Raw genomic sequence first — 20,443 nt, 5'->3', positions numbered from 1 at the left:
TGCTATGAAAGACCAAGCCGCTGCAATACTGCGAGACCGGAGATGACTCCTTTTTTTTTTTTTTTTTTTTTTTTTTTTTTTTACAAATTTGAAATCTGGAATCACTTATTAGGAAACAGGCTGCACAAAGGCCGGCATGGAAGTCATATTTCTGATGCAGAACCAAGGGAGCCACAGTCGGTCGTTTTGGTCCAGCTCCGTGTCCCCGTCCCATCTGCTCTCTCGGCCCTGAAAGCCAATCATTCACCACTGAGCTGTGTATCACAGCCAAATGTCTCAATGCTGGCTGCACTGCTCTGTTAATCATCCAATTTGTAGCAAAGCACCTTTCTATATGACACATCTGGTTTAACTCTCATCTGGTCTGTCTGGATCATGGAAGGATGAGGAGCTGCTTTAATCTGCAGGATGGAGTTATATTTAGTCATCTTCTTTATAGATTCTAGGTTGTTGGTTTCTACATAGATAGACGATGTTAACTGTTTATAGAAGGACACACATTGTTTCAGAAAACCTGCTCTATAAGCACACACACACTCTATTCTTCTCTGCTCAGTTTTATTTTTAAACATGGTTCCTCTGCATTAGAGACATCTGCCTGCAAGTCCAACCATGTATTCACTTCACACATTTATGCACATGCATACACTTGTGTTTGATAAAGATGCAGTCAGGGTGTGCGCTGATCCCCCTTGGATGTGAATATATGTTTATTAAGACTTGTATTCAGTGATTTCAGGCTTCTTTTTTCTTCATGTATAAACATGGTTGCCTTCGGTGCTGCCAGAGCTTAGGAACAAGTCGCTTCTCTTGTCTCCCGGGTGATATTGCCTAGCCTCTGACCACATCCATATCACACCGCTCCGCTGGCACCCCTGTCACCAAACCTCATCATCACTGTGGGGTTCTGAGTACTTGGCAACTATTCTGCTGCAACACCCCCAGCTTCCATGTCCTCAGTGCTTTACAGTAAATCTCTGCACGCAGGAGAAATAAAACAGTTTTTTATTTTTCCCTAATATGTTTATTTCCTTTTGATTTCTTTTCTTTTCTTTTTTTTTAATGTGAACCAGCGCCACTCTTTTTTTAGCTGTATCTGCCAAAAACTACTGTGGAGATCTGTCCTTGTCAAGAGGGTTAACGGATTGCTCTCAGGCATTTGAAATGCCTGGCCATACACATCTAAGAGGCAGCTTCCGATGACAGTTTTAGTTCAGTCTCCCCGGAGCCAAAAAATCACACTAAAATTACAAGCTCGATATTGTCAGGTGCAAGCAGAGACTGATACAATTGAACTTTGATGGTTGGCGCCACAGAAAGGTGCAAAATGATTCATATAGCTACAATATCAAGATTGTTTGGAAGCAGTGATTTAATCTGTCTGAATAATGATAGTGGACTTGATGATAGGCTGCCAGCAGTTGTCTTCAGAAAAATACCTTCAGGGTCTGTGTGTGTTTAAAATGCAGTTTAAGGGCGTTGTGTGTATTTTCCTCTTTATTTTTCCTCTTCCTTGCCTACACCAAAAGGCATCTGGCAGCACAAGAAGGTTTTTTTTTTTTTTTTTCTACTTCTTAGAGAAACAACAGAGGAGGCCTCATTAAATATATTTTTCTGGCCCTTGAAATCTTAGAAATGAAGAGACATTTTCTATTTTCTTTCTGTCCCTATTCCCACAGGGTTTTGCAGTGGGAGAGCTGAGTTGCCATTTCTTAGTGTTGCCAAGCGAGAGTCTGCCCATCTGACATGCAGAACGCTTGAAGCGGAGCAAACATCAACAGAAAACCTTGAAAAAACACCCACCCCCCCTTTTTTTTTTTTTTTTCCCCTTCTTTAAAAGAAACCCAAGCTTTAAAATTGTTTTAAATGCGTCACATGTCTTGAAATGAACTTAAAATTCAGGCTGCCATTGTGAGGAATTTTATAATTTTGCCTGTGATCTGTGACTTTTTGGAGGGTTTGTTTACAAACCAGGTTTATAAGGACTTAAGGTTTTTCATTAGAGGAATACTGTGCAATCTAATCGGCCTGAGAGAACTAAGGCGAAAGGAGGGTGGAGAGGGTGGAGAATACGTTAGCTGTGTGAGTAGGTGCTCGGCATGAAGGCTGCTTTTTTCTCTTTGAGATTTTTGAGGCCAGTGTGCAGGCGAAGGACACAGCATACAAAATCAAAAATCCCTGTGAGTTCTAACAGTAGTGCTCCCACATTCCCTGTGGTGGGACTGAGAGATAACAAAGAATTATATAATCAAAGGGAAAACATGTTTTACTCATCAAATTATGAGGTAAATTGTGTTGAGAGGCACTGATACATTTAAATATGCGCTTTACTTGTTGTAGAGCGTTTAGTGTTTACTTATTTCAGGAGATGATTTAAGGATGATCTTTATATATCAAAAGAAACAAAATACAGTTTCTGGCTGAAGATTCTACAGAACTAAAGTGATCAAGCTTCATTTTGTTTGGATACTGTTTGGACAACATTGGCTCAGTGCGAACAAATCATGTCTGCTGAGCTTAGATTGTTCTAGAGCTTGACCGATACTGGGTTTTTGATTCCTATGGCAATACCAATGAGAACAAAATACAAATATGAACATATTGACCCAAATAATCAAGCACTTGTGATATGTAATGGGGACAGAAGATTTTACAGTTTAACAAAAACCTTTATTGTACAAAATTACATTATTTCTAGGCTCACATGGTAGAGCGCGTTGCCCACTAATTGTAAGGTTGGTGGTTCCATCCCTGGTTCCTTCTGTCCACATGTCAGAGTGTCCTTGGGCAAAACTCTGACTGTTCCCGATGGAAGGTGAGCACCTTGCAGGGCAGCTCTGTTGTCATTGGTATGTGAAGGATATGCAAACATTTTAGCTTGCTTTATAGACTTTTAAGGTAAAAACACACAACATATAAGCGCATACCATCAATGCATTGAGACAGTGAAGTTCACTGGAGATGTAGTAGGTATAAAATATAATTAACTGGGAAATTAACAATTTCATTGCAAGCATATTTTTTTATATTGGACAACATATACACTAATACCAATATTTCTGTGATAGGTTTGACCTCCAGTGAGGCACCGCAGTTTTTTTGTGACTTAAATGAATAGCTCCAGTTGTATGAGTGGCGTGTGATTTATGGTGCTTTGTGAAGCTGAAGGTGCTCCACTGAGTGTTGAGCAATCCCCTTCGCTCATTGCCTTCTCAGGTCTTTGTGCTGCTGCACATTCCCCGAATAAAAGATTACATGCTGTTCATTTGTATTCAGCTAACATGTTTGGAGTCAGACCACATTTCAGAAACAGAGGTGTCAGAAACAAACTGAAAGAATCATCTACTTATCTAACTTCTCCTGCATTTTAAAACTAATGAAGTGCAAAGTTTGAATACTTTTGTTTTTTTGCCTGCGTGTTTCAGTGACAGCCAGATTCAATCTCTCCCAAAGAGATTATTGACTTGACAGCAAATTGGTTGGTGCCTTCAAGAGCATGATGGAGGGTTGCAAAATCTATTTCCTCCCATGATAAGGCTGGTAATAGTTGGGCCTTGCAAGAGGGACATGACATTCATTGTATTATATTGATCAGAATAATTACTGTCATCCTTTTGTGCAGTTCTATAAAGCCTCTCACAGCATTGTTATTTGGAGAGCTGTTTGTGAGTAGTTTTTTTTTTTTGCCATCTTCATTCTCATCTGGAGAGTTTTCCCTGAATCATTGCTCCAAAAGCCACAGAGATCCACACTGCACATTGTCTTTGCAACTGTGTCTCTTTTCGTCAAGTAAGAATGCTCTGTGAATTGTAGCATAGCTGTGTTAATCGCCAAGAGCTTGCATGAGAGTGGTTTTATAATATCTGACAGCTCAGGAGGATAAAAAGGTAAACAAAGTGGGGGGAAACATCAAGATACCGCTGTCGAGGCCTTGTATCCTGCCGTATGCTGCAGGGTATGATGCACACATTCCAAGCATGAGTGCATCACGACCGCTGCAGTGTCTAATGTTTCTCTGAAGTTTGTGTTAATGAGTCAACAACAGAAAACAAACCCATCTTCATCTATTTGAGGCAAAATAAAAAAAAGTGTTCACCTCCATTCTCTGCCATCACTTTCCTGATCCTCTCTCAGACTCTCCTTCTGTGTCGTCAGTTAGAACACACACACACACACACACACACACACACACACACACACACACACAACATGGTATTAGTCATGACAGGGGAGCCACCATTTTGTTGAATAAATAGGCTCATCCTAAACCCACAAACTGTTGCCAATCTTCAGTCGTGACTGTTTACTCAACACATGTCACAAATTTCCTATTCAGATCAGAAGACTTTTTATATCTCACCTCAAAGTCAGAAACTCAGGGCATTTTTCCCACCTGAAAGTGCAGACCGAGGTCTGAACCAAAGTTCATGTTTTGTCACTTAATACTTGTGATCTGGTCGGTTTTGGCTCCACATTGCAATTTTTGAGCGCACGAAAGGACTTTGCATGACCTACCTACATCCTGTCGTCATCACTTATACATGTGTCTGGCGGCGGTGTGTCAGTTCCACCGGTAGCCTTTTCTGTTTGAATGGAGAAAAATGCATGAAAAGATTCTTTTCTTGTCACTATCCTATTATTGTTACAACATTACTACAAGCACTTATCCTCCTCTCAGGAAATAAGTAATAAGTTGTGGCATTTTCACATGTTTTTTTTTCCAAGTAGACTTTTGATAGGTAAATTGGTTATTCTAAAATGTGAGTGTTTGTAAATGGTTGTCTGGCTTTTTTTTTTGGTCCTTTGATGGACTGGCATGTATCCTGTCTTTGCCCAAAGTCAGCTGAGATAGGCCCTGTCCTTTCTGTGACCCTGTTCAGGATAAAGCTGGTACAGATAATGGATGGAAGGAATGGATGGTCCGGACTATTCTCTTGGGCATCTTTGAAACAGGCTATATTGGTTCAGACCAAACTTCAAAGTCCGATACTTCAAAGTTAGGTGTGAAAGAACCCTACAATCCAGAAATTTATTGCAACATAATTTCTCTCACCAGATAATTAAAGTCTACCAAAATCACTACACTGAGCTGCTACATTTATTCTACAAGGCGATTGATAATGTGTTGTTGTGAGTCATCTTGAAACATATTTTTGTTTTTAAAAAATCCCCTGTGATTTAAAAAAAATTACAAGCAGGCAGCTTTTTAGTCGGTGTTTTTTCATATTGAGCTCTGAAAGTGATGCGCATCCCCGTGTTTTCTCTGCCGTTATGTAAACCTGACTGCTGTAGAGAGCGTGTCAATGCAGTGCGGGGTGCTGTTTATCTAGGACATGCCTGGTTTGTGCCCCCTCATTCAAATGTGTGTAAGGGACTGTGAAAGCTAGTCTGATATTTTGGTTTTTTTTTCTCTCTCAGACAATTTTATGAAAATGTCCTTGACACAGTGGGCAATTACTCAGCTAGCTGCTCTGCCTTAAGGAATACACTGGTGGTCAAAACACAGAGACCAGGGTACAGTTACGGCTGGGTCATGTGCTCCAACAAGCTAGTCAGGCATGATTGTGGTTAGTTGTGGTGCTTACATAAAGAGGGGTGGAGTATGGGAGATACAAATAAATCTACTATTATATAGATAAAGAAGGGATCAATGCTTATTGGTAACTGTTATCATTGGTGTTATTTAGATTAGAGATCTCCTGAGCAGAATGTTAGCATTTTTAAATTTAATATGATAGATTTGTATCTTCCCAAAGAAACCTGATCAAATGTGGATCTTTTCTTTACAATGATGTACTTTATCATCCACCTCAGCTGGCCAGTGTTGTGTAACTTCTGACACAGCAGCCCTCATCACATTCATCCCCCTTGAAGGCTTCTTGAAAAGTTATGTACAAAAACATCCTCACTTCATATTGGCATCTTCCTTGCGCCCAGCTCCATTTTCTCTCTTGATTTGTTATGCCCTTTGATCACTGTCGGGGCAATAGTTTGCGCCATGACTTAGTTTTCACCCTTGAGAGGAGTTTGAGTTTATGATGTAATAGAGTGCTATTATCAGTCAACATTGTTTTTGGATTTGACAGAAGGAAACCCTTAATACATTTTCTTTGAACTCTATCTAACATTGGCACTTCATTTTGTTTTAATAACTAGTTCCTCATATACATGAGTTTCTGACAGTAGCATACAAACACAATCCTTAAATAAATGAGACAGAGTGATTCATAATTAAAGTTAGATTGAAATTCTAACACATTTTTCATCAGTTTTAGTCTCCTTTATGTCCTGCAAGAGAATTTATCTGTGTATTTTCAAAGAATTGAAAAGGCAAATGATATATTTCTGCCGCTTCTGTATTTGCTGTTATGATCGTCATGACATGCAATATCAACATTTCGACTGGCAAGCACTAATTAGCTGGAATCAATTAAAGTAAAAAATAGAATCGTGAACTCCCACAATGGTTGTAACTGTTTCATTTACTGATTACAGTCAGAAGGATGAGAGTCTTTAAATCTGTAAATAACTGACTGCAAACAATCTCTTTCCTATTTTGCACTTTACAGACTCAGCTATTACTATAAAATTCAATCAAATAGCTTGGAAAACAAGAAACTGTGGAAATCTGTTTGTTGTTAGCAAAAAGTGTCCGACTCCTCAGTTTGGCTCGATCTCAGCTGGAAAGCTTGTTGCCTGACCTCATGTCGGCTGGGTTTCCCCGATGCCTCAGCTCTGTGCGAAGTAAATGGACTTCTGCGGGCTAGGTGATTGCATTGCTCTCAGCCTGAAACTACAGTGAAACTGTGAATTACTGAGTAATTCATTTATACATTGAAATTGACATTTTGTCCTTATCTAGTTCCCAGCATGCAGCTGAAAAGTCGAAGAATCTCCTTAAAAACGCTCTTTACATTTTTGCAGCATCGCCATTTTAACAGAACAAGATGAAGAAATGAATCCAAATTGGAAAGTTAAGCTCCAATAGAAGTTACACTGTGCATTATGTATTGGTGCATACTTTAAACAGGTTGTGCTGCCGGCTAAGCTGCTACTCCTTCTGGGATTTTGTAGACGCAAGGTTGGAGCATTTAGTGAATGCAAAACTGAATGCCTGATTCATGAAGCATTTGCATTGTGTAGTATTTTCATTTTCAAGTTCTAAAAATGATAAATGCAGAAGGAAGTTCAATACAACTTTGTTGTTGTTTCATTTATTTATTCTTAATTTTTTATTTTCACTCCTTGATGAAGCAAAAATCCCTCATAAGTGAGCTTTTTAAAATGATAGCTGTAGTTTCTTTTGGGCACAGGCATTAGCACCCAGATAAGCATAAATGACTAATACTGTCTGTAATTATTTATCCTCCAGCTTTGTAAAGCTAAAATCATCCACAGATATCAGTAATAAATGACAATATTGAATGACATTAAACTCTGCCAGCGGCGCTTGCGATGGAGTTGTTGGTAATAATTGAGTGCTGCTGTTTGGAGGTACAGTGCTGGTGTGAGGGGCACTGCTTATTAAATTTCTATTTACAGAATGAGGCATTTTTCCTCTCTTGATTTCAGAAACTGAAGGGTAAAGTATTATTAGTTAATTTTACTAAAGAGGGCCAGTGTAGGTGAATTGAGATGTAAAATGTGTGCAATGTAGGGTTGTGAAACCTGTCACACCTTTGATGCAAATTAAAAAGAAATAAAAGTTCACATTAGGACATTTCTGGCTGAAACGCAGCAGCGGGGTCAAAACTAATTAATGTAAATGCCTGTCACTGACTGAGTGACAGTGACTGAATGACTAACTGATTAAGTTACACCATTTGTTGGCCAAATGCCACTACTTCCTCTCTCTGTTTCTCATTAAAAGCCATTATTGCTCATTAAAAGCCCGGCATTTCAAAGAGGGTCCTGGACTTCTTTTTTTCTTTAGTTTACAAAGGACCGAACAACACCAAAAGAAAGAGCTTTTACACAAATGTAAGGGTTTACTCACAAAATTTGGAGCAAACAAAAATACAGGGAGCCAGCTGAGGCTAAGTCCAAAAGACAGAGTCCAAAAATGCAAATAAGAACAGGCAGGGAGCAGAAACGAGGAGCCAAAAACATGGAAACTGAAAAGACAAACTGACAACATGAAAAGGGAATATAAGGACTACGGGGGAGAGGAGCACAACGAGGGACAGCGAAACTAATCAGGGCGGGGTGGATAATCACAAATGGGAAACACATAAGGGCAGGAGGTGACGTAAACCAAGACACAGGGTGTGAGTGATTCAAAAGTGAAAAAAGGAAATATAACAAACTAATGGTCAGAGCCATGACAGTCTTGTTGCCTGCTGTAACCCTCCACTCAAACATTTTACTGTTTGACCATCACTGTACAGGATGTTTTGAATTTGACACAAACAGGATGCTTTAAAATTATTTGCCTGAATATGGAAAGCGTTCTGAGATCAAAATAAAGACTTTAAGGTGTTGCAACAACTCAATTGCTTATTCGCTTATTGTTTACATATTCATAGGTTGTGGATTTTTCAATGAGTGAGGAGGCTTTGATGCTGTTCAACCAGGTAATTGGATTTTTATGTGAATTCAAAGCAGTCTGTTTTTTTTTTTTTTAAACCTGCCTGCAGGAGATCTTTAAGTTAACATTTCAAAGCAGAGAGACTGTAGAGGAAGTCTGGATGAAATGCAGCCGAAGTGTCTCACATGGAGACATCAGGAAATGTAAACACAGCAAATAATTAGATTGGGCATTCTTTGACTCGGTGAATGCCAAAAAACAATATTGAGTTTGACATGCCGAAAAACTGATAATTAACAATTTAATGAGGACGGCAGTGACGTGGCTCTTGTTCATTTCAGTTTGGGACATAGTGCAGTTTTACTGAACGCTGTTGTGACTTGTGAATATTTTCCAACACCCTCTTCAGATCAGTGAGTTCTTGGAAAGGCTGAGCTACTGTTGGACCGTGCCGTTATCCTTTGACAGATACCAAATGGAAGTGATGCTATTTTTACTGGTTAATTAAAACTGTCACCAAAAGAGGAACTCAGAGAAGCCAAGTTTCCTTTTGACGTTCAAACGACGTTTACATTTACTGTTTAAAAATGGTGGCTTAAAGACAGTTTAACTGACATTACTGTGAATCACGTAAGTGGAATATTGTGGAGAATTGTGTTGTTTGTTTGCACAGAAATAGCCAGAGCACAGTGATCTGCAAACTGAAGCCGCAGCTTTGTCAGCGATTAGTCAGATGTCAGACCAAGCAGCCCTTAGCCCTAAGAACGGAGGCGCTGCATTATTGAAGTCTGAATACGGGACATTTTGTCTCTGGAGGAGGTTAAGCGTTGAAACACCAATGAGGATGAAGGACCCAAAGTTGAGAGGGAGAATCATTCTAACATCCCATCTTGTGGACGCTCAATATTTCATGAGGGATTTTTTAATACTCTTTTTTTTTTTTTTAACTGTAACAGGCTCTCCATTCCTACACTGCAACCCAGGTGATACAACCCACATTGTGCATATTACTCTTTCACTTATAGCTTTAAAAATTTAACAGATGTGATGAATATGTGCACAAAAAGCATATTTTCCTCGCACATCATCCTACCTGCACTTTCTAATCTATCATTCACAATGGAAATAGTCCTGGACTAAAGAATCAATGTTGTACTACACTCCTGTGCACACAGCAACCGTTAGCTGTGACAAGTAGCAGATGGTGTGCTATACAGTGATTTACGGCTGCATGGCCGGGGGTGCGGTACTTTTTGGGAGCCTTTCGGCTCCTGAATAATTGATAGAATACTGTCAGTTGGCTGCGTTGGATTTCACATATTGCCATTTGGGTGGAAAGATTTGGTGTGTTATGTGTTTCTTCAAGGCTTTCTGGTTTTTAATTGTGAGGGCATTAGCTCACATCTGTTGGGATGCAGTAAAAAGAAGAAGTTATGGTTGCTTTTATAGTGATTCAATGCAATGTAGGAATTCTGCAGCGACCTGTAAACCTGGCATTATTTAGCTGTGATAAAAGAGTTGGACATTGACAAAGATTTAATTTGTTTTAAGGGAACTGGGTGACTATTAAGTGGATGCGATGTATTTCACATCATCACATAAACATGGTAATAGAAATAGATATGTTGCTCCATTGTTTTAGTTTTTTTTCTCCCCAATGCTTCATGGTTGGAATAACTGTCATTGGGAATTGGTTGTTTGCAGTTTCGGAAGTGACATTTAATAACATCCTTTCCAAATTGCTTTGCTTCCCTTGTTAGCAGTGCAACATCCTGCTGGGATGATTTTAGGGGCTCATGAAATAGACCCGTGTTTGTAAATGTGGAAAATTCGGAATGTATTGCGGCCAAAAAGGAGAGCAAGTTGTGGTAACATTTACCTGCCAAGCCCAAAAACTGTTAGTGTGTTCTCGCCAGCCGACACTGACTGCCAGAAATGTGTGATGGTTCTATTGGAGCACAGTTTTTTTTGGATACTTTCCCTTCTGAAACAAACAAGTTTATCTGTTTAGGTTACATTTTGTGAAAAGAATATCATCACATTTGAGACAATTTTTTTTTTTTTTAGCTGTCCTCGTGGGTCTAATGTCATCTGTCGGTCCAGGTCTGGTCCAGACTGAAAAATCTGAGCCACCATTGAAAAGGATCGCAATGAGATTTTGTACAGACTTTTGCACGGCATAAATACCCGCGACCTTTCCTCTCGAGCCCCTAGCGGGTTGACATTTTAGTCTTCAAGTGAAATATCTTGGCAATGGTTGGAAGGATCGCCATGAAATTTTAGGATGAACTGTAATAAACTGTAGTGATCCCTTACGTTTTCATTGAGCACCAGATGACATAAAATATGTAAAAGTACATTCCCATCTCCCTCAGCAATAACTACAAATGTTAGCATGCTAAAATGCTGAAGATAGTAAACACGGAGAACGTTATACCTGCTGAATGTCAACATGTTAGCATTGTAAGAATATTAGCATTTATCTCAACGCCATTGCTAGTCTTTTTTTTTTTTTTAATGGTTGCCACGGAAACACAAAGTTCTGCTTTCAGGAGTGCCGGTTTGGGTCTGCAAATTATTATTTAGTTTTTGACCTGCTTCTATGAAGCTTGTGGTTAGCAAGCTCACACACAGTATATGAAAGAATACAGAGGAACTGGTCAAGAGGTGAACTGTATAGATATAGATTTGTGTTAGTATTGATTCATTTGACCCTAGAAATAATGATATTTTATTTGTCTTATTCTGTTAAGTGCTCATATTACACAGGAATGCCACACATTGTTATGCACAACAAGGAAATAGAGATTACTGCTGCGAGAGGTTTTGGAAAACAACTGCTGATCGCAATGATAGAATATTTAGTTTCTATAAAGAGAAAACAAACATGGCTTTCAAATTTCAGGTTAGTCTGAAGTTGAACTTTCAAGTTTTATCTGGTGGTCATCCAGTTCAGGCATCTTGAAGTTCATTGCAGTTAGCTGCTCCAAACTGATAAGTGCACAATTACCTTGGTGTTTCTAACAGGCATCGATTGGTCTTGTCTTCTCTTTCCCTTCCTCCATTGATTGTTGATGCCACTCTCAGATTACGAGGCTGTGAGGCCAGGTGGATAATACACTACTGTCTGGCTGCAGGAACATCCCTAATATACGTCCTCTTATCTGTGATTGTGTATGTATTTATGTTTGTTGAAAATTCTGTTGCATGTTTTTTAATTCACTTGTTCAGAAGTTATTTCATAAATCAGGTATAAATAGTTTATAAATATGAGCTACTGTGCTGTTGATGACTGCAGATATTTGTGAATAATTAAACTGAAGCGTATCTTTTAGCTCAGAGCACCAGCTTTTAATTTGATAATTAAGCACCAGATATTTATGGATTCTCAACACTTGTAGGTTGCACATTTTAAAATATAAATACTAAACAAATATTTTGTGGTACACAGTCGGTGAGAGAATTGAAACCTAATCTAAGAAAGTATTGATGAACATTGGGATGTAATTAAGACTTGCTTGTTGTTTGGAGGCAGTTTCTTGATATAATGAAATACAAGCATCTCAAGTTCTTTTTAATTAGAGATGGATGTTTTTGAAAGCACATATCTACCTTTCTCTCCTCTTCCCTTTGCAAGTGTGTTTCAAAGGTCAATGCCTAATTTAGTTTTTAATGAACACCTAATTGAAAAAGACTCCGTCTACTTTACAGATGGTCTCAGTTAAATATCGCAATGTTCTTAGGTCAAATCTTCCCGTCACTCAACAGGAGATAGAGACTTTTTGAATACCTGAGAAATGTGGTGAATGGTGATGCCATTAGTTCTGAAAAGTAAGTAACACTACTCCCTTATACACACATGGATAAATCGTCAGAAGAGGGCGAGACTGTGTCAAACTGTTGCAGCAATTTCTCACTCACAAAGGAGTTGTAAATTAAAGACGTGTACGTTGAAGACTTTAGATGAGAGATCATCGTGGTGGGAAGCAGCAACCAGCAGTAAACCTCCTGAAGCCGGGGTGTTTGTGATTAGATTCAACACGTTGTTGCTCATTTGTATGCACAGTTTAATAGAGAGGAGTTCCTTACTGTCAGAATATCTGTTTGTTTGAGATTTTGTTATTGTTTATTCAGCATACGAGATGGTTCAAATGTTCCATCACTGCCACATGAATGTATTATTATTACTAATACAGCGCCTCTGCTTTGTGCTAAGGGCTGTAACTGTGCAGCGAGGCTGAGATGAGCACAAGAACATGATTATGCTGCAACAAAAGTCAGTTTTTATGTGGTGCAAGGAGATCATCATGAGAGGTTAGCTGTCACACTCAATCTGTGTTTGACTAATGGCGCAGTGGTTTCCAAGATTTGGGCCTGACTTATAATGGAGTTCGCTGACGGTATGAAGGTGAATGATCCCCATGAGCAGCCACTCAGTTTGCCACTTGCGGCTTGTCTATCATTTGTCCTACAATACCTTTGACCGCATTTACAAGGAGCAAAAAAAGAAAAGAAAGAAAAGAACTCCCGCCATGGCATTCATGACAATACTGCACTCTTCATTTTTAGCCATTTCAGACCTCCAAATCATAAAAAGGCAATCATACAGTACAACATAAAGATGAAGTGTTGTGTTGGTTTTCAGCAGAAATATGGCACTCACTGAGCAGCATGAGGATAGATCGTTCCTCCAGCCATAGATAGACCTTGGTAGGTAATGTGGTCTATTATGTTGAAAGGCCCTGTCCAGAAGAAATAACTGCTTGCAGAGCACATTACTAAAACCTATTTGACATTTATAAGAGTTTGTTGGTACCCTGGGGAACTTGTTGTTTTTCTAGCATCACCACTGCCTCTTTGGACACGTGTAATTCAGAGACATTGAGGTCTTGAGGCTTTTGAGTGGGTTTACCCTTTTCCATTTGTCTTTGTGCCTCTTCCACAATGGTCAGCCAGTTATTTCCATTAGGATAATACACTCAAATTAGTTAGATCTGTCATCTTATCCTGTAGAATAATGTAATGTTAATGCTTAAAAGCATGAAATAAATTGATTAATTTAATAATTTCCTTAAGAATATGTAATTTCTCTGTCTGTCATGTGTGGTTTGTAGTGTTATGTTTCATTCACCGGGGCGGCAAGGAGGGAAGCAATTAATATGGAATTGTGTGCTGTTTCGTTCCTGCTGTTGACCATTTCTCTGGGACCGGATGATGAATTGCCTTATTTCTACACATAAACACAGGTCTTGTCTCCCAGTGAGGCAGGTAGCCGGAGGAAAGTAGACACTCTCCACAAGGATTTATGGACAGTAGACTTGTGGAAAATAGCACTTGCTTCAAATAAGTGAAGTGAGATCATTGTTTTCCTAAAAGCTCTGAAGATTGGAAAAAAAAAAAAATTCTCAAAAAACAAATCTTACTTGTTGACGTTTATGCTGTGTCATTCAGCTGATGGAGCAATTACTTTTTAACTGCTGCCAGACAGGACATTGAAACTGATTCAATGTAACCGTTTTAAATTTAACTGAGACAGATCTGCAGCCCAACCCAGTTGTTTTTTTTTAACCTGGGCCACTAAATTGAATACAACCTCTTCTCAAGTTAAGGATGGTCCCAAATCACCAGGGCTACATCTCTGCTGAAGGGTGTTAGTTCCCAGATCCTTTGTCATTCTTCTATCCTCATAAGTGTGTGTTTGTGCTGCCGCTTTGCAGAGAACCAATCGCACTTCCAATAAAAGTTGACGACAAGAGATGGCCGTTGAAGCCAGTGAATCTGTAAAAACAGCCTCAGACCAAATTCAATGATATTGATTTCAAATCAGAAAGCAGTGTGAACAACAAATACATAATAGCAATAAGCTTCATCTCAATGAAAGAAACATCCATCAACTTCCTCCTATTTGACTGCACTGAGCCACAATCTGTCGTATATGTATGTATACCAGTTCATTACATCTGTTGTGTATATGAAGACATTTTGGCAAAATGAGTTTTAACATAAGCAGCTTTCACTGTTGGTCCTAATTTGGTCATAAAAATAATGAGAACTGTCGGATGGCTGAACCTAAAAATACACAATATATATATATATATATATATATATATATATATATATATATATATATATATATATAAAAATAATTAAAAAAATTATATATATATTTATATTAATATAGCAAACATTCCTGATAGTGATCCAATTTTTACTCAAAATGTTGGATTACCATTATCTCCAGACAGACAGTAACTAACTAGATTGGTCATAAACTGATAATAGGAAAGCAAATTCTACCAAATCACGAATACACATTTCTCAACCAACTGTACTTAAAGGGGTACCTACCGACAACGCTCCAACAAGTAGAAATACATTTTCTGTCCGTATTTCCTTGGTCACTGATCTGACAAAATGTTGGATGTCATTTAAACGAGACTGCCGCTAGGAGTTGCCACTAGCAACTAATGTTCATCTGAACCCAACCGCTGGTGGCTGAAAAGTCGTGGGGGGCCATTTTCAATCACCAAAATTCTTGAGGGGCAACATAATGACTGCAGGAGCTTGTTGGGCTTACAGATGAACCCGCAGTGGGCACAGCATGTCAGGGCAGGGAAGAGCAGAGGCTTTGCCAAAGGCAAGACAGATGCTTCTCATAAATAACCATGTATGAGACTTCACACTGCCAGGTATGATAAATTGACAAATCCTGGATCATAACTGTATTTTCTCAAACATACAAAGAACGTTATTTGATGTTCAATTTCCTGTAATATTGACTTCCAGTTCGATTCGACCTTAAATGACGTTTCTAAATTTAGAAAATGTTTGATGGACAATGTTTCTCGCTGTTGTTTGTGTCCTGGTTTTATCAGAGCATGAAGAAGCCAAAGTGGCATCAATTGCTCGTTTCTGCTGACTGTAAAAGACTCCCACAGTCAGCAAGCTGTCATGTAAGCAACCACCCATCACGCTCTTCACCTCTCACACTCTGGCAAACTGTATGGGCAAACAGTGATGCCCACGGCAGCTTCTCTCCCTTGATTTATATTCAGACAAATAGTGCGATGTGCTCACTGATGAAAAATGTCAACACAGAACTAATATAAATCACCTTAAAGCCGAATTAGGCTGTTTTCTGGAAAAGGCAAAAAAAAAAAAAAATGCCAGAATTTGAAAATATCACCTTCACCGCCACTTGTCCCCCCCACTCTCTCTATCTTAAGCCCCTCCCACCTGACGAGCACAGGCATATGCATGTGCTTTATACGCATACGCAACATAACAGTTTCCTGCCTGTTTGCTCACCCATAAGCGAGCAGCTGCGCCCTCCTCTGTCCTAATTGCCAAGGGTCTCTCGCCCGTCCTGCTTTCAGCACTGCACGGCGGGGATGCTAGTTTGTCCTCAGTTTACCCTTCTTCCTCCGTTTCAGTGGGTTTCTCAGCCCTTTCGTCCTCTATCACTCTCCCTATGGCTTTCATGCGGGTCTTGCTATATCAACGGCCAAATGGGCTTCTCAGCACCCCTGTTGATGCCTGCAGACTTCCCCTGGTCTTACATGGAAGCATCTTACTAGAACCCAACGGTTACAAAATAAAGTGAAGCGACCTCTGCCGGTGGTCAGTGACGACAATCCGGCGTCTCAGTTCAAATGACGCCCATATGATGTGAGTCGTTCCTTCGGAGAAGGAGGTGGGTTGAATGAATTCTTTGACACATCAGCGGACATGGGTACAGGAGACCGGTTTTCACTTCTTGTTTCCAGCCATGAGTACAAAGAGTTATTTAAAACTGTGTTTACTGTTGCCATGACAACGTCACGTTCACAGCACAATTCAAGCAATAATTTTCACCCAAACTGTTTCCTAACCTTAACCAAAAAATATGTTTTGCCTAAACTTAACCAGGGGCGCCAATTTAGGAAAAACTCCTGTAAGGTCGTATTTGAGGATTGGAACAAATGCCCGATATGGTTGAATGGGTTGGAGGACTTGTTGGTTTCTTGCTTTGTTACAACAACCTACTTGAGTACTGAGTAAGATTTGCACGTGACTGTGCTGAATGAGGTCACAGTGTTTGACAATATTCAAATCCTTTCCTGCCTGCTAAACACTATTTATGCAGCTATCTCAGCTCAAATGCACTTTAGTGCATGCATGCATTCGTCCATCTGCGTGTACTCGTGTTTGTGTGAAAATGTGTATACTGTGTGTTATCCATAGGCCAGTTCTTTAATGTGTTTGCCTTCTGGCTCAATGTTAAACCCCTGCATTGCAGCACTGCCAGTGGGATTTCAGCAGGCACGGCCCTTTTCTTTTTTCCTCTAACCCGCCATCCTCACAATAGAGAGATTAAATTTGGGCCAGATCCCTCCTGTGTGGAAATCTCCTCGCTCACACATGCACATCTTCCAGTGTTCATATGCTACACTCCAGAGACTCAGGGCAGCTGAGAGCCCCCAAAAGTCTCCTGTAGCAACAGTCGTGGAGAGCCACGTGTCTTGGAGACAGACACAGACAGAGAGAACGAGAGACCGAGAGAGAAAAAGAAAACATGGGATCCTCGGGGGCCCAGCAATTCAACTGCTGTCTGAGAAGCTGCACAGTAATCTTGTAAAAGAAAGGAAAGGCTCTGTATTTTGGTGCTGAGTGACTCTTCCACTTGTTTGGACTAGATGGTCTTTTTCATCAAGCACAGAGCAGTTGATGAGTAAGAAAAATCAGAGATTCTTTCTGGTGGATAGCAGTGCTATTTTATGAGTTTATTCAAGAAACGCTTTTCTCAAGTCTCAAGTCTCTTACTGTGGACATGTTAAGTCTGTGAGACAAGCTGACAGTTATGGATAGAGTCGCTAACCAGCACAGACAGCTATAGAAGTGCTCTAGGAATCCTTTTTAAATATAAACGTTGAAAGTATTATCAACAGCTTGAGCCTGGAGTTCTTGATCAAATGAAAGAGATTTAAAAGGAATTTGAGACAGAAATGGTATAACCTAAGATATTTTGGAGATGTTTTCAAATGCTATTAACACTAAAGTAAATTTAAAGCAACAATCATACTGTGTATGTGATGGCCAATCAAATCAGCAGATTGTATAACTTAAGTGTGATGCAAGACCCTGAAAGCTTGGCTTCTCCATGATATTACAGTATATAATTATCATGAGTAAGCAGAACCCGTTTAGATCGTTTAAAAAGCATTATTTATTTACAAGTCTCAGAACCAAGAAGCAATCCACACTGACGTCACCCGAGTGGTTTGTGAACTGCTGTTTAGAGCAAGGGATGGATCTGACTGAGAACATGAAGATACCGTACGCGCCTACCTATACCAGAAACCTTACTGCACCCCAGGCATGTCAATCAGCACAGACATGTCCCTGAACATACCTCTCTTTAGGTCCTAATATCATATAACAAATTATGAAATTAAGTTTAAATGGGCCACCAGAACACTTGGAGTGAATTTAGCTAAGGACACCATAATGACTTGTGGGGGAAGAAAATGGTGACTTTTTATTTAATTTAAGAAGCTGGGGCATTTTGAATGAGTCTACTGGAGCCAGATTTTATTTGGAACCAGCCCCTAGTGGCCCTCAGTGGTATTGCTTTTAAAGGCACTTCTGCATTAGCTTCGTTCGAATACCAAATCCATTTTTATATATAATCTGTGGTTATAACACCTAAAAACTCAACCTATCTTCTTTGTAGTTTGATCAGTTTCAATTGACAGTGAACAGTTTATTGATTCAAATCTTGCTGAATCCTGATTGGTGAATGGGAGTATGTGACATCACCTTTTCCCACCTTTGGTTTGTTATGTTAAATAACCCAATCTGTTTAGCAAGAAAATATTTAGTTGTATTGGTCCCCATTACATGCAATAAAAAGCTTACATGTGTTATTTGGGTTATCATACTGCATATTACAATGTTACAGCAAGATGATAGTTTGCTAAAAATGTCAAAATATCTCTAGTTTCACATCACAAGAAGACATCACTAATTGTATCTCCCGAGCTACGTCTATCAATTCCTCAAATACGACTGAGGTGCTTGTGCTGATGAGTTGATGCCGTATTATCAGATGCATGCTGTCGTGGAATAAACAGACTAATTGCACTTATGCAGAGCTGACCTTTAATAATTTGGCTTGTCAGTGTTCATTTTGATATGATTCCACTGCCAGTATGGTACACTAATGTGGGCTCATATGGAAACAGAAGAACCGACTCATCATTACATTCTCTTCCTCTGCATAGTTTGGTCCCTTGGGAACATAAATAGGTGGGGAAGGATCCAATTATGTTCACCAAGAGGCAATTCCCTTTAACGTGATTGTATCTGAGAGTCTGCACATCAGTGCCTGTTGCCCTTGTCAGCCAGCCAATTTATGATCTTTCTAGATTTTCTTCTTCTTTTTTTTCCCCCCGAGCTTTGACCTTACATTTGTCCTTCCGGGTAACATTTATTTCTGCTGTGAGATTCTGGTATTATAACCATGAAACAGGCAACAACTTAAACGTTTAGGTTTTTTTAGTCAATCATGTGAGATTGAAGGTTTCTGCTTTCTGTTTTTGTTTTGTCTAAATCTGGAATTCACCCCTGTCATTTGACCTTTCTATTTAAAACAAAGAAAATGCCTCTTGTATTCTTGGAGTGCCGAAATGTGAAGCAGTGTCAAAGCCCTGCTTTTCTCCTCGCTGTCACTGCTGCCCCTCAGCGAGCTGTAAACAGATCACTCTGACAGGACTGCAGGTATTTCACTGTGCAGGAACATAAAAGAGGCGCTAGTCTACTCTCCTCCATGTACCACCAAGTTATTGTTCAATGTAGCGCTGATATTTTTCATCAGCCATCTTAAAATCAAGACACGTCCTGAGTATTAAAAGGTCACCAGCACGAGGTGTAGAAAACAATTTCTTTTCAGAATTGTAACCGTGTTTGTTTGCAGCATAGATTTTACAGCATCAGCAGATCCAAATGATGAATTGATCTCAGGGGTGTTACTCCTTTAAATAGCTTTCTCCACGGGAAGACGAACAGTTTGAGTATGTTTACAAAAGTCCTATCCATGTGTAATACACATAATTCACGGAAGAAAATTGGATTTGGTGATGGCAGATTTAAGCTATATGAACAGTTTCCCTTCACGGATGTGCACAAAATGAAGTTGGTTATCCCTCCCTGTGGATGTCTTTCATGATACAATTACAATAAAGCAATTAAGTCCAGTGAGTCATGAAATTGATTGTTTTGCCAAAACAGAAGTAGGAAATTGGGCCCCAAATAAAATACCCTTAAAGGTCTGAGAGCATAGATGGAATTTGACTGATCGTAAAAGTTCGTTAATGCTATCGTCAGCAAATTGTAATGTGCAAGAACATTTGAGGGCACAGAAGATCTTAGATCTGATTGTTGTGCCGTTTGACATTTCGGGAAGAACACTTATTTGCTTTCTTGCTGACAGTAAGAATAAGAGGAAGATTGAGATAAGAGATAAGAAGATTGATATGGCTCTCATGTCTGTGTGCTGAATATAAAGCGACAGCCTGGAGATGGAATGCTAAATTTAGCATATAATCTATACTTTCTGTGAAGATTTGCAAAGTGTTAATTGATGAGCTTCAGAAGTGGCCTGGCTCTGCTAGCGCTCACAGCTTCAGTTTTAACGTGATAATAGTCTGTGTTGGCTCAGGGTGACATTGAGGTCAAGCGCTTTTTTCTTGTGTTTCCAACAATGGCGGCGGAAGTCAAATTTCAGCGCACATATATGGTGGTCAATGCTGATTGTTTGAAGGCTGATCCAGTAGTTTCAAATTGAACTCAAGGTCTCCACCGATTAGGATGCAACGACTGGAAATAATCCCCAGTGGAGCGTTTACAGACCCATATATTCACTCATTTACTCATTTT

At 39.5% G+C, this 20,443-nt stretch overlaps 1 protein-coding gene across 3 annotated transcripts in view; it reads left to right on the top strand.

The window, feature by feature from the left end:
- Nucleotides 1–20,443, top strand: part of LOC138192707 (synaptotagmin-2-like) — a 63,441-nt gene that overhangs the window by 5,627 nt on the left and 37,371 nt on the right. The window lies entirely within an intron of this gene.

This window comes from Embiotoca jacksoni, unplaced genomic scaffold, assembly GCF_022577435.1.
Source record: "Embiotoca jacksoni isolate LCO1_2020_lvr unplaced genomic scaffold, fEmbJac1.0.p SCAF_9, whole genome shotgun sequence".
NCBI classification, from domain to species: domain Eukaryota; kingdom Metazoa; phylum Chordata; class Actinopteri; family Embiotocidae; genus Embiotoca; species Embiotoca jacksoni.
Note: the sequence above shows the minus strand (reverse complement) of the source record. Positions and strands in the feature narration are given on the sequence as shown.